General features: G+C 49.3%; 6 non-coding genes and 1 pseudogene across 6 annotated transcripts; all 7 read right to left on the reverse strand.

The window, feature by feature from the left end:
* Window positions 1-4421: 4421 nt before the first annotated feature.
* Window positions 4422-4585, reverse strand: LOC115578057 (U1 spliceosomal RNA). Its single transcript, XR_003983351.1, has one exon. It is a non-coding gene; the product is annotated as a U1 spliceosomal RNA (small nuclear RNA).
* Window positions 4586-5213: 628 nt separating this feature from the next.
* Window positions 5214-5377, reverse strand: LOC115578069 (U1 spliceosomal RNA). Its single transcript, XR_003983362.1, has one exon. It is a non-coding gene; the product is annotated as a U1 spliceosomal RNA (small nuclear RNA).
* A 628-nt stretch (window positions 5378-6005) lies between these two features.
* On the reverse strand, window positions 6006-6169 carry LOC115578080 (U1 spliceosomal RNA). Its single transcript, XR_003983371.1, has one exon. It is a non-coding gene; the product is annotated as a U1 spliceosomal RNA (small nuclear RNA).
* Window positions 6170-6797: 628 nt separating this feature from the next.
* On the reverse strand, window positions 6798-6961 carry LOC115578070 (U1 spliceosomal RNA). Its single transcript, XR_003983363.1, has one exon. It is a non-coding gene; the product is annotated as a U1 spliceosomal RNA (small nuclear RNA).
* A 628-nt stretch (window positions 6962-7589) lies between these two features.
* Window positions 7590-7753, reverse strand: LOC115578084 (U1 spliceosomal RNA). The gene has a single exon (XR_003983373.1). It is a non-coding gene; the product is annotated as a U1 spliceosomal RNA (small nuclear RNA).
* A 628-nt stretch (window positions 7754-8381) lies between these two features.
* Window positions 8382-8545, reverse strand: LOC115578085 (U1 spliceosomal RNA). The gene has a single exon (XR_003983374.1). It is a non-coding gene; the product is annotated as a U1 spliceosomal RNA (small nuclear RNA).
* Window positions 8546-9173: 628 nt separating this feature from the next.
* LOC115578077 (uncharacterized) lies at window positions 9174-9355 on the reverse strand (annotated as a pseudogene).
* Between the last annotated feature and the right edge of the window lie 3401 nt (window positions 9356-12756).

Here is a 12756-nt window from a genome sequence, read left to right on the forward strand (position 1 = left end):
CCCTTAATATCAGTGTCCTGTTTTATCCCACAGGCTAGAGGCTCCATGGCTAGGACAAACAGGCTGACAGATAGCGGGCAACCTTGTCTGACCCCTGATTGAATCTTAATAGGTTCAGTGAAATGGCCGTTAATGTTGACTCTACTCGTGCAGTCAAAATACAGTAAATCCATCCATGCCCTCAACTGTGGGCCAAACCCAAACCTCACCAGTGCTTGCTTTAGATATTCATGACTTATCCTATCAAAGGCCTTTTCTAAATCCAGGCCAGCAATACAGAGTGGTACATTGCGATCTATGGCATATAAGTACGAATCTCTTATTAAAGCAAGATTGTCACACATGGAGCGACCAGGGACCACACAGGTCTGCTCCACCCCAACCAACCTCTCTATCACCTCTTGTATTCGAAGAAAAATAGCTTTGGCAATAATCTTACGGTCAACCCCAAGGAGTGTAAGGGGGCGCCAGTTTTTAAGATCTTTTTTCTCACCTTTTTTAAAGAGTAGGGAGATGGTGCCTTCCTTCAAGGATGGTGGCAGTGACCCCAATTGGAGGCTCTCATTGTACATCTCTAAGAGAGGCTCCTTTAACTCTGCCCAGAAGGTAGTATAAAATTCTTTTGGCAAACCATCAGCCCCAGGGGCCTTGTTCTTTTGCATACTTTCTAATGCTTTTTTGAGCTCATGCAGAGATATTTTATCATCAAGTTTACCTTTAGATTCATCAACATGTTTATTTACTTTAGATAGAAGGTTTTCTAAAGCTGCCTTATCTAAGTCTTCACTTTTGTAGAGATCAGAGTAGAAGGCGTGGACACAGCTGAGTATATCATGTAATTCTGTTTTTTCTTGTCCGTCTTTATCCTTTAGTCCCTCTATAAAATGTTTTTGCTTAGTTAGTTTCCTAAAAAATATCTAGAACATTTTTCATTGTTCTCAATGTGGTGGACTCGGCTGCGTATCAGCAGTCCCTGACTGGCCTCTGTGGAGAGGCGAGACATCTCTCCCTTTAATTTAACTATATCCTCTGCCACATCAAACCAGAATAAGACATCATATAAAATCTCTGTAATTTTGCCTTGTGTTTCTGTAGCTTCAGACGTCTCTTTTTTGCTGTCCTTTTACCCCAATCTATAAAGAAGCGTTTTGCTCTGATCTTCATTTCTTCCCACCACTCTCCCGCTAAGTTGAAGAAGGGCTTCAGGGAGAGCCAATGGTTGAGTTTGACCCGAAATTCACTGACCACCTTTTCATCTTGCAGTAGCGATATATTCAGCTTCCATGAGCCTCTACCTTTTTGTATGATGTCTTTAAGCGTGACCGAGCATTCAATTTTATGGTGGTCAGAGAAGAAGACTGGAGTAGTTCCTGCGTCGACAACCTGCAGCCCCATTGATGTCAGCAGAAAGTCTATTCTGGAATGGGTTCTGCCATTGGACCAGGTGTACCCAGGTAAAATCGGGTTTTTTGAGCGGTAAGCATCCCTCAATCGAAAATCTTTAATGATGTTTTGTAGGATTTCAGAACTGGAATCAAGCCTTACTGTGGAGGTGGTTTGTTTATCCTTTTTGTTTACCAAGCAGTTGAAGTCACCGCCCAGAATTACCTCTTTGCTGCACAACAAAAGGGGCTGTAATTCTCTGAGTACTGCTACCCGCTCTTGAAGCTCCACTGGACAGTACACATTGATTACTCTAAACTTGCTGCCGAACCACGAAACATCAATACAAAGAATTCTCCCATCAATTACACGTTGTACCCTCTGGATGATGAAATCTTGCCCTCTAAATAATACCGCAACCCCTGAGGATCTGTTTTTATTGTCGCCTGACCATACTGACGGGCCATGCCTCCATCTGTCCTCGAAGACCTTGTAATTATCCCTGAAGGATAGATTACATTCTTGAAGTAAAAATATATCATTCCCTTCTGAATGTAGAAAAGTGAAGGCTGACAAACACTTTACTGGGTCATTGAGTCCTCTAGTATTGAGGGATGCTATTGAAAGAGGAGCCATGGGATGCAGTTCAGGGGGTTCAAGATGGTTAGATCAGTGACAAATTATGGGACATCTACTTTTTCCTAAGGAGCTTCTTTTTCTTTGGTTTTGCCGCTTTTTCTACATTCCTCGACATGTCTTTGATCTGTGTAGTCGATGAGAAGGCAACTACCACATCTTGTTCTAAAAAGGGGTTTGAGGTAGGGGAGGAAACGGGCCAGTTGGTACGCGGAATCACAGAAGGGTTCAAGGGAGAAGATTCACCTGAGATTGTAGACTCATTTTGGCGTTTCCTTGTGGGAGAATCTACCGAGTCTGGTATCAAGGAGGTGGCAAAGGGAAGGACCAAAGAGGCTTGTGTGGATAGGGGGGCTTCTTCAGCCTGTTCTGTGGAAATCTGGGGGGTGAGGTTTGATGCTGTTGCTAGATTGGCTGCAGATGTCGACGTCACAGGTTGGCTGTTCACTGATGAGGAGGCAGATGAGCCTGGTGTTGGGTGGATGGTGATGCTTGGCAGCTGGGATGTTGGACCCTCTAACTCCTGGAAGGGAAGATCGGCCGCTGACTCTTGAAGGGGGATGCTAGCCAGCAGGTTCTCCAGACGGTTCCCTGCCTCCTGTAGTGTCATCCGTGTCAATTCTATCTTTGAGCTTGAGAGGTGTTCTGCTTGATGCAAGGCGAGGGGGGCCGTTGTGGAGGAGGAGGAGTTGGACACATCATCGTCATCCTCGGATAGTTCAGCACTCCAGTCCACGACCTGTGCCCCATCTTGCATATCCTCTTCAAGGTCAAATGCTGGCTGTTCACTTTGTTGTTGGAGAGCAGTGGTTGGTGGCTGCTGCACCTGGTTTGCGTGTGGAATGGGTGCCTGGTCATCATCCGGTATTTCACTCATGACCTCCTGGCTTAAAGATACCGCTGATCTAAGTGTAGACAGCTTCAACCGATTGGAGTATGCTTGAGGGCAGTCCTTAAAGCGATGGTTGGCTGAGGAGCAGAGATTGCATTTCACTGGAGTTGGACAATGTGCTGTAGTGTGGTCTAAAGCTTTGCAATTCCTGCAGACATCCATGGTACATGCAGCAGCCAGGTGGTCTAGGCTGCCACATTTCCGGCATTCTTTGGGCTGACCAGGGTAGAAGACAGACCCTCTGAAGGCTCCCAGCTGTATGGTGTTTGGGAGATGCTGTAGGGCCCCCTGTCGCCTTATGAGTCGAACTTGGAATCGCCTGGTGCCTGTCTTAATTCCATCGATGTCCATCACTTCCATGGCATTGATTACCTCACAGTATCGTGCCATCCATGTCCAGACATCTTGGTTTCTGACTCTTTCTGAGAAGATCATGACATGTACAGTCTTGAGGTCTATGTCTGCCAAGGGTGATATGGTGATCCTCCTGAAGCTTGGCGCTGACTTCTTCTTCTCAAACTTCTCGAGACAACTTTCATAGTGTTGCGTGGTGGTGAATATTACCTCAAAGATCTTCTTTCCAGGGAAAGCAAAAAGATAGTCAAGCTGGTTGGTAGAGATGCCGAGTTCTTTCTGCAGGATTTGTCTGCTGAACTGCAGCCGGTCCATTTGTAGATCTTCCAACAGATCGAAGCGTACTGCATTCCTGCGATTGGCGTGACTAGGTGCCGATGCCATGTTGGTCCTCCAGTCAGGTGGGGGGTGTTTGGTATAAAAACCCAAACAATTACTTTATTGTGCCCCATACACCGCACGACAACAATAGAGTCAAACTGGGTGAACCACCTTCTTGATCATGGTGTCTCCCCTGCCAGGTAAGTATGAGTTGGAACAGTCTGACACAGGGTGGCCATTCCCAGGCTCAGCCCCCTGGCTGACGGTGCCTATGGGTTGATGACAGCAGAGTTAGGCGCCTTTGGCAATTTTCTCATCCTCCCTGGGCACTTAAAGTTGCTGCCAATGTGTAAACAGTGGTGCAAATTGGACAAGGGTGACTGGTCCACAGAAAGGTCGCCCGTTTTGTTTCCTTTTCCAGCCATCCATCGCTCGGCAAAATGAACTAAAAATAACACCCTGTCCCAATGGCCGCTTGGCACCATGACTCCGCCCAGTCTGAACACGACCAGAGACAATGTGCCGCCCAACAGTCAGCATTCCCGCAAGGGACGCAGCCAGACCACATTTCTCACGCAATGTCTCGGAGAGGAGGAGGCTCAGTTGAGTCTGTGCCGGCTTTCACCGGCCCCGCCCACTCTGCCCTTTCGGCGGGAAACGGGGGTAATCTGCGCGCAACGCAGCAGAAGACAGTGTGCGGCAGCACTGGGGCTTTCAGCACGGATGGAAACGCGAACGCAAGGAACCCAAAGCAGCTGTCCCGCAGAGCTCTAAGGCTGGCTCGGCAGAAAGCGCGGGAGACGAGCACTCGAGTGTTTTCTGTCGACATTGTCATCAGGGGAGAGCGCGAACGCAGTCCCCCACTACCACAAATTATGCAGTCGAGATTCCCACATTTGGGGAATTCGCAGGGGTCAGCACAACCGGAGTGCAATGGCTGAGCCTCGCCCTGGGTGAACCACCTTCTTGATCATGGTGTCTCCCCTGCCAGGTAAGTATGAGTTGGAACAGTCTGACACAGGGTGGCCATTCCCAGGCTCAGCCCCCTGGCTGACGGTGCCTATGGGTTGATGACAGCAGAGTTAGGCGCCTTTGGCAATTTTCTCATCCTCCCTGGGCACTTAAAGTTGCTGCCAATGTGTAAACAGTGGTGCAAATTGGACAAGGGTGACTGGTCCACAGAAAGGTCGCCCGTTTTGTTTCCTTTTTCCAGCCATCCATCGCTCGGCAAAATGAACTAAAAATAACACCCTGTCCCAATGGCCGCTTGGCACCATGACTCCGCCCAGTCTGAACACGACCAGAGACAATGTGCCGCCCAACAGTCAGCATTCCCGCAAGGGACGCAGCCAGACCACATTTCTCACGCAATGTCTCGGAGAGGAGGAGGCTCAGTTGAGTCTGTGCCGGCTTTCACCGGCCCCGCCCACTCTGCCCTTTCGGCGGGAAACGGGGGTTATCTGCGCGCAACGCAGCAGAAGACAGTGTGCGGCAGCACTGGGGCTTTCAGCACGGATGGAAACGCGAACGCAAGGAACCCAAAGCAGCTGTCCCGCAGAGCTCTAAGGCTGGCTCGGCAGAAAGCGCGGGAGACGAGCACTCGAGTGTTTTCTGTCGACATTGTCATCAGGGGAGAGCGCGAACGCAGTCCCCCACTACCACAAATTATGCAGTCGAGATTCCCACATTTGGGGAATTCGCAGGGGTCAGCACAACCGGAGTGCAATGGCTGAGCCTCGCCCTGGGTGAACCACCTTCTTGATCATGGTGTCTCCCCTGCCAGGTAAGTATGAGTTGGAACAGTCTGACACAGGGTGGCCATTCCCAGGCTCAGCCCCCTGGCTGACGGTGCCTATGGGTTGATGACAGCAGAGTTAGGCGCCTTTGGCAATTTTCTCATCCTCCCTGGGCACTTAAAGTTGCTGCCAATGTGTAAACAGTGGTGCAAATTGGACAAGGGTGACTGGTCCACAGAAAGGTCGCCCGTTTTGTTTCCTTTTTCCAGCCATCCATCGCTCGGCAAAATGAACTAAAAATAACACCCTGTCCCAATGGCCGCTTGGCACCATGACTCCGCCCAGTCTGAACACGACCAGAGACAATGTGCCGCCCAACAGTCAGCATTCCCGCAAGGGACGCAGCCAGACCACATTTCTCACGCAATGTCTCGGAGAGGAGGAGGCTCAGTTGAGTCTTTGCCGGCTTTCACCGGCCCCGCCCACTCTGCCCTTTCGGCGGGAAACGGGGGTTATCTGCGCGCAACGCAGCAGAAGACAGTGTGCGGCAGCACTGGGGCTTTCAGCACAGATGGAAACGCGAACGCAAGGAACCCAAAGCAGCTGTCCCGCAGAGCTCTAAGGCTGGCTCGGCAGAAAGCGCGGGAGACGAGCACTCGAGTGTTTTCTGTCGACATTGTCATCAGGGGAGAGCGCGAACGCAGTCCCCCACTACCACAAATTATGCAGTCGAGATTCCCACATTTGGGGAATTCGCAGGGGTCAGCACAACCGGAGTGCAATGGCTGAGCCTCGCCCTGGGTGAACCACCTTCTTGATCATGGTGTCTCCCCTGCCAGGTAAGTATGAGTTGGAACAGTCTGACACAGGGTGGCCATTCCCAGGCTCAGCCCCCTGGCTGACGGTGCCTATGGGTTGATGACAGCAGAGTTAGGCGCCTTTGGCAATTTTCTCATCCTCCCTGGGCACTTAAAGTTGCTGCCAATGTGTAAACAGTGGTGCAAATTGGACAAGGGTGACTGGTCCACAGAAAGGTCGCCCGTTTTGTTTCCTTTTTCCAGCCATCCATCGCTCGGCAAAATGAACTAAAAATAACACCCTGTCCCAATGGCCGCTTGGCACCATGACTCCGCCCAGTCTGAACACGACCAGAGACAATGTGCCGCCCAACAGTCAGCATTCCCGCAAGGGACGCAGCCAGACCACATTTCTCACGCAATGTCTCGGAGAGGAGGAGGCTCAGTTGAGTCTGTGCCGGCTTTCACCGGCCCCGCCCACTCTGCCCTTTCGGCGGGAAACGGGGGTTATCTGCGCGCAACGCAGCAGAAGACAGTGTGCGGCAGCACTGGGGCTTTCAGCACAGATGGAAACGCGAACGTAAGGAACCCAAAGCAGCTGTCCCGCAGAGCTCTAAGGCTGGCTCGGCAGAAAGCGCGGGAGACGAGCACTCGAGTGTTTTCTGTCGACATTGTCATCAGGGGAGAGCGCGAACGCAGTCCCCCACTACCACAAATTATGCAGTCGAGATTCCCACATTTGGGGAATTCGCAGGGGTCAGCACAACCGGAGTGCAATGGCTGAGCCTCGACCTGGGTGAACCACCTTCTTGATCATGGTGTCTCCCCTGCCAGGTAAGTATGAGTTGGAACAGTCTGACACAGGGTGGCCATTCCCAGGCTCAGCCCCCTGGCTGACGGTGCCTATGGGTTGATGACAGCAGAGTTAGGCGCCTTTGGCAATTTTCTCATCCTCCCTGGGCACTTAAAGTTGCTGCCAATGTGTAAACAGTGGTGCAAATTGGACAAGGGTGACTGGTCCACAGAAAGGTCGCCCGTTTTGTTTCCTTTTTCCAGCCATCCATCGCTCGGCAAAATGAACTAAAAATAACACCCTGTCCCAATGGCCGCTTGGCACCATGACTCCGCCCAGTCTGAACACGACCAGAGACAATGTGCCGCCCAACAGTCAGCATTCCCGCAAGGGACGCAGCCAGACCACATTTCTCACGCAATGTCTCGGAGAGGAGGAGGCTCAGTTGAGTCTGTGCCGGCTTTCACCGGCCCCGCCCACTCTGCCCTTTCGGCGGGAAACGGGGGTTATCTGCGCGCAACGCAGCAGAAGACAGTGTGCGGCAGCACTGGGGCTTTCAGCACAGATGGAAACGCGAACGCAAGGAACCCAAAGCAGCTGTCCCGCAGAGCTCTAAGGCTGGCTCGGCAGAAAGCGCGGGAGACGAGCACTCCAGTGTTTTCTGTCGACATTGTCATCAGGGGAGAGCGCGAACGCAGTCCCCCACTACCACAAATTATGCAGTCGAGATTCCCACATTTGGGGAATTCGCAGGGGTCAGCACAACCGGAGTGCAATGGCTGAGCCTCGCCCTGGGTGAACCACCTTCTTGATCATGGTGTCTCCCCTGCCAGGTAAGTATGAGTTGGAACAGTCTGACACAGGGTGGCCATTCCCAGGCTCAGCCCCCTGGCTGACGGTGCCTATGGGTTGATGACAGCAGAGTTAGGCGCCTTTGGCAATTTTCTCATCCTCCCTGGGCACTTAAAGTTGCTGCCAATGTGTAAACAGTGGTGCAAATTGGACAAGGGTGACTGGTCCACAGAAAGGTCGCCCGTTTTGTTTCCTTTCTCCAGCCATCCATCGCTCGGCAAAATGAACTAAAAATAACACCCTGTCCCAATGGCCGCTTGGCACCATGACTCCGCCCAGTCTGAACACGACCAGAGACAATGTGCCGCCCAACAGTCAGCATTCCCGCAAGGGACGCAGCCAGACCACATTTCTCACGCAATGTCTCGGAGAGGAGGAGGCTCAGTTGAGTCTTTGCCGGCTTTCACCGGCCCCGCCCACTCTGCCCTTTCGGCGGGAAACGGGGGTTATCTGCGCGCAACGCAGCAGAAGACAGTGTGCGGCAGCACTGGGGCTTTCAGCACGGATGGAAACGCGAACGCAAGGAACCCAAAGCAGCTGTCCCGCAGAGCTCTAAGGCTGGCTCGGCAGAAAGCGCGGGAGACGAGCACTCGAGTGTTTTCTGTCGACATTGTCATCAGGGGAGAGCGCGAACGCAGTCCCCCACTACCACAAATTATGCAGTCGAGATTCCCACATTTGGGGAATTCGCAGGGGTCAGCACAACCGGAGTGCAATGGCTGAGCCTCGCCCTGGGTGAACCACCTTCTTGATCATGGTGTCTCCCCTGCCAGGTAAGTATGAGTTGGAACAGTCTGACACAGGGTGGCCATTCCCAGGCTCAGCCCCCTGGCTGACGGTGCCTATGGGTTGATGACAGCAGAGTTAGGCGCCTTTGGCAATTTTCTCATCCTCCCTGGGCACTTAAAGTTGCTGCCAATGTGTAAACAGTGGTGCAAATTGGACAAGGGTGACTGGTCTACAGAAAGGTCGCCCGTTTTGTTTCCTTTTGCCAGCCATCCATCGCTCGGCAAAATGAACTAAAAATAACACCCTGTCCCAATGGCCGCTTGGCACCATGACTCCGCCCAGTCTGAACACGACCAGAGACAATGTGCCGCCCAACAGTCAGCATTCCCGCAAGGGACGCAGCCAGACCACATTTCTCACGCAATGTCTCGGAGAGGAGGAGGCTCAGTTGAGTCTGTGCCGGCTTTCACCGGCCCCGCCCACTCTGCCCTTTCGGCGGGAAACGGGGGTTATCTGCGCGCAACGCAGCAGAAGACAGTGTGCGGCAGCACTGGGGCTTTCAGCACGGATGGAAACGCGAACGCAAGGAACCCAAAGCAGCTGTCCCGCAGAGCTCTAAGGCTGGCTCGGCAGAAAGCGCGGGAGACGAGCACTCGAGTGTTTTCTGTCGACATTGTCATCAGGGGAGAGCGCGAACGCAGTCCCCCACTACCACAAATTATGCAGTCGAGATTCCCACATTTGGGGAATTCGCAGGGGTCAGCACAACCGGAGTGCAATGGCTGAGCCTCGCCCTGGGTGAACCACTTTTTTTTTTTTTTTTAGAAGCCTTTATTAATTTCAGTCAAAGCCATTACAGTCATACATAAATCACACAATAACAATATCCCGTCACCAACAGAACTTCTATTCAATAGTTAACAGTTGCATTCCGGCTAAGAAATTTGAAAAGAGTTCAAGCCATACATGGATTACTTAATGACAATATCCAGTCACCCATAAAATTTCTAATCAGTGAGTCACATTTACATCTGCCAATACACATTTCAGTGACAGACACATAAATCAAATAGACATTCCATGCAGCTTTTTTTTTTTTTTTTTTTTTTTTTTTTTTTTCCTTTTCTTTCCCTCATTTTAAAAAATGTCCATCAAAGCAACAGGAATTGTCTCTATTTTCCACCAGTTTTCCATTATTTGATCATCATACTTAAGTCTGTCTCTGATGATGTAATCCCTGACACTTGATATGCCAACCTTTGCCACAGAATCTGCTGGAACAGGGAACTTTTTAAAAGCAGTTAGGTTTCTGCATTTCCAGATGCCTTCTTTAATACAGTTGATTACTGCCCACCACCTTTCATTTTTGTCCTTTTCATTTGTGTCAATGTTTCCATATAGAACATCCATTTCATTTGGGGCTCTGAAAAGGTCTGTTAACCATGGTTTCACAATCTCCCACACCGCCTTTGAAACATAGCATGACCAAAACCGGTGGGCCACATCCTCGTCATTATTACAATCACTCATTGGACATTTTGCACTACGTGTGCAGCGCCGTCTTAGCAAGAAGGCTCTTGTAGGGACACAACTTTGGGCTATCTTCCATGCCAGGTCTTTATGTACATTTGACAAAAACTCTAAGTTTACATTTTTCCATACTCTGATGCATTGGTTTTCTGGTAGGATGCCTACCGGCACAAGCCTAGAGTTAAGAGGTGAAAGGCTACCCTCCACATCAACCCTATCTATTTTACCACCCGTTGACCATTTTAGCTTAGCAACCTTGAAGAGTGTTAGAGCCTTCTCGTATATTGCTGGTCTACTTTCCGCATAGGGTGTACAAAGAGAAACCCTTTTACCCATGCCTCTATACATCATGTGACCCACCCAAAACTTGGCAAAATAAGACCAGAGACTGGTGTTACTCTCTGTTAAAACAGCATTCAGAATTGGTGTTAAGAAAAGGGAATCAAGTTTGGCTCCTAACTCTGGTACAGCTTTCCCTCCTTTTACCAGAGGTTTGTACATGATGTCTCTTTTAACATGTTCTTGCTGAGAGCTCCAGATGAATTGGAACATTACGCGTCTCAAAGAGGTGAGAAAGGTCTTGGGCACTGGTAGTGTGGCCGCCAGAAACGTCAAGGACGCCAGAACCTCGGCCTTAATAACCAGAATTTTGCCAGTGAACGTTAGATCCCTCTCCTCCCACTGCAGCAATTTTCCCCTGATAGCTGGTAGTCTTGTTTCCCAATTTAGAGTTTCCATCCCCTTTCCAATTTCCACTCCCAAAATTTTTACCCTCTCTTTTTTTTTCTATTAACCCTGTATCAGGTTTGGTTTCTCGCCAATTAAGGTAGAGGATCTCGCTCTTGGCCCGATTCATTTTGGCCCCTGACGCTTGAGAAAATTGCTCACACCACTGGAGAGTTTTAACCATTGACTTATTACTGGTACAAAGGATTGTCAAATCATCCATATACAACGACAATTTAGCCTCTTTCCCATTACTACCAGGGACAGGAAGGCCCTTAATATCAGTGTCCTGTTTTATCCCACAGGCTAGAGGCTCCATGGCTAGGACAAACAGGCTGACAGATAGCGGGCAACCTTGTCTGACCCCTGATTGAATCTTAATAGGTTCAGTGAAATGGCCGTTAATGTTGACTCTACTCGTGCAGTCAAAATACAGTAAATCCATCCATGCCCTCAACTGTGGGCCAAACCCAAACCTCACCAGTGCTTGCTTTAGATATTCATGACTTATCCTATCAAAGGCCTTTTCTAAATCCAGGCCAGCAATACAGAGTGGTACATTGCGATCTATGGCATATAAGTACGAATCTCTTATTAAAGCAAGATTGTCACACATGGAGCGACCAGGGACCACACAGGTCTGCTCCACCCCAACCAACCTCTCTATCACCTCTTGTATTCGAAGAAAAATAGCTTTGGCAATAATCTTACGGTCAACCCCAAGGAGTGTAAGGGGGCGCCAGTTTTTAAGATCTTTTTTCTCACCTTTTTTAAAGAGTAGGGAGATGGTGCCTTCCTTCAAGGATGGTGGCAGTGACCCCAATTGGAGGCTCTCATTGTACATCTCTAAGAGAGGCTCCTTTAACTCTGCCCAGAAGGTAGTATAAAATTCTTTTGGCAAACCATCAGCCCCAGGGGCCTTGTTCTTTTGCATACTTTCTAATGCTTTTTTGAGCTCATGCAGAGATATTTTATCATCAAGTTTACCTTTAGATTCATCAACATGTTTATTTACTTTAGATAGAAGGTTTTCTAAAGCTGCCTTATCTAAGTCTTCACTTTTGTAGAGATCAGAGTAGAAGGCGTGGACACAGCTGAGTATATCATGTAATTCTGTTTTTTCTTGTCCGTCTTTATCCTTTAGTCCCTCTATAAAATGTTTTTGCTTAGTTAGTTTCCTAAAAAAATATCTAGAACATTTTTCATTGTTCTCAATGTGGTGGACTCGGCTGCGTATCAGCAGTCCCTGACTGGCCTCTGTGGAGAGGCGAGACATCTCTCCCTTTAATTTAACTATATCCTCTGCCACATCAAAACCAGAATAAGACATCATATAAAATCTCTGTAATTTTGCCTTGTGTTTCTGTAGCTTCAGACGTCTCTTTTTTGCTGTCCTTTTACCCCAATCTATAAAGAAGCGTTTTGCTCTGATCTTCATTTCTTCCCACCACTCTCCCGCTAAGTTGAAGAAGGGCTTCAGGGAGAGCCAATGGTTGAGTTTGACCCGAAATTCACTGACCACCTTTTCATCTTGCAGTAGCGATATATTCAGCTTCCATGAGCCTCTACCTTTTTGTATGATGTCTTTAAGCGTGACCGAGCATTCAATTTTATGGTGGTCAGAGAAGAAGACTGGAGTAGTTCCTGCGTCGACAACCTGCAGCCCCATTGATGTCAGCAGAAAGTCTATTCTGGAATGGGTTCTGCCATTGGACCAGGTGTACCCAGGTAAAATCGGGTTTTTTGAGCGGTAAGCATCCCTCAATCGAAAATCTTTAATGATGTTTTGTAGGATTTCAGAACTGGAATCAAGCCTTACTGTGGAGGTGGTTTGTTTATCCTTTTTGTTTACCAAGCAGTTGAAGTCACCGCCCAGAATTACCTCTTTGCTGCACAACAAAAGGGGGCTGTAATTCTCTGAGTACTGCTACCCGCTCTTGAAGCTCCACTGGACAGTACACATTGATTACTCTAAACTTGCTGCCGAACCACGAAACATCAATACAA

This window comes from Sparus aurata, unplaced genomic scaffold (assembly GCF_900880675.1).
Source record: "Sparus aurata unplaced genomic scaffold, fSpaAur1.1, whole genome shotgun sequence".
Lineage (NCBI taxonomy): Eukaryota > Metazoa > Chordata > Actinopteri > Spariformes > Sparidae > Sparus > Sparus aurata.